The sequence below is a fragment of the Etheostoma cragini genome, chromosome 19 (assembly GCF_013103735.1).
Source record: "Etheostoma cragini isolate CJK2018 chromosome 19, CSU_Ecrag_1.0, whole genome shotgun sequence".
In the NCBI taxonomy this organism is placed as follows: Eukaryota; Metazoa; Chordata; class Actinopteri; order Perciformes; family Percidae; genus Etheostoma; species Etheostoma cragini.
In genome coordinates this window covers 17,734,943-17,736,406 of record NC_048425.1, presented here as the reverse complement: position 1 = coordinate 17,736,406, position 1,464 = coordinate 17,734,943, and the positions used below count along the sequence as shown (strand labels likewise).

Sequence of the window (1,464 nt, the reverse complement as noted above, 5' to 3'; positions counted from 1 at the left end):
GGTCTGTTTCACAAGTATAACTAGAAGGGTCACATGTTACGCTCACGTTAATACATTGAAGTACAACTTCTGTTATTGCAGCTTGTACAACGTGAATATTTTGTGAACATCTGGGAATGGTGGACAAAACGAGACGTTTGAGGACGTCATCTTGAGCCTCGGGTAACACCTATCAACTAGTTTAATTGTTTTACTTTTTTATGATGATTTCTTTGGCTTTTATTGCTAGGACTGGTTGAGTCCAGGAAGGGGGAGAGAGAGCATAATGACATGCAAGAGCCACAGGTCAGAATCGAACCCTGGATGCCACAACAAGGACTGAGCCTATGTACATGGGGCGCAGTAGGGAGTCTTTATTCAAGAGCACATTCTTTCAATTTGAGAGCAATTTACGTGCAGATTTTGTTATAATTTTCCTCAAAACCTCGCTCTCACACTCAATTGGCCACTGCTATAGCTTGGATTGCTTGTCCTCAGACGTCCTGCCCAGACTCAGATATGTTGGTGCTCGGACCGACTTCCTGCTCTCGGTTTGGCCCGTTCTCTCCCACTCTGGCTTCTCCTCTCGGCTTTCTCCTGCGTTCTCGGATCTAAATTCCCCGACCAATAGAATGCCAGCTTTAGTGTTGACCAATGAAATGATCCCTGCCCCGTTGAGGGTGCGTTCGCTTCACGTTAGAACGTCTGTTGCGGACGCCTGCTCTGTAAAGGAGTTTATTTACCCCCCCGCCGTCCATTGCTTTAATATTAGTATATGTCGACAATGTGCACGGGATGGTTGACGCACTCCCCCCCACCCATCAGGAAACGGGAGAAAGCTTTGAAGTGGATATGAAGTTATGTCCACAACTACGAGGGTGGGTAACATAGCATATAGCCCATTGATGTCCATAAACAAATAGGCTTTCTTTAGTGTTTTGCTAGACATATGACGGACAGTATGTGTATATGTGATGACCCCACTTTGTGTTGCTTCCCCGTTTGGTTAACCATGTTCCTGGGATTTGGCTAATTTCAGACATGTTAAATAGTAAAACCTCAACCATAATATAACTGAAACACAAAAGAAACTGGACTGTTTGCATCAGTTTTTGCATCACTGTTGTATGTTTTTCATATATTGTTCTAAATACTTATGAGATTAGTTTATAAATAATAAAATTCAGTCTATAATGAACATTGTAAGTACAATTTGACCACTCTGTCAAGTGGGTCTCACTATCTTTGTGGGGACCCGTCACTGACATAATGCAATCGCCCCTCACCCTAACCTTAACCATGACAAATAAATGCCTAACCTTAACCCTTACCCCCACCCTTACCATAACCTAATCCTAACCCTAATCCTAAAACCAAGTCTTAACCCTCAAATAGTTCTTTAAAGTTGTAGCAAAAAAGCTGTCCAGACCACACAAGTATACTGTATTCTCTGTTTTTGGAGCCCATGAATAGTTGAATAGTTAA

At 42.5% G+C, this 1,464-nt stretch overlaps 1 protein-coding gene and 1 long non-coding RNA gene across 2 annotated transcripts in view; one reads left to right on the top strand and one right to left on the bottom strand.

Moving 5' to 3' along the window:
* The window catches only part of afap1 (actin filament associated protein 1), a 69,001-nt gene that overhangs the window by 53,452 nt on the left and 14,085 nt on the right, over window positions 1–1,464 (bottom strand). The gene's annotated exons all lie outside the window — the stretch shown is intronic.
* Window positions 595–1,464, top strand: part of LOC117934562 — a 10,959-nt gene continuing 10,089 nt past the window's right edge. The window contains exon 1 of the long non-coding RNA XR_004654506.1: window positions 595–861. This is a non-coding gene — a long non-coding RNA (uncharacterized LOC117934562). The remainder of the gene's footprint in view (window positions 862–1,464) is intronic.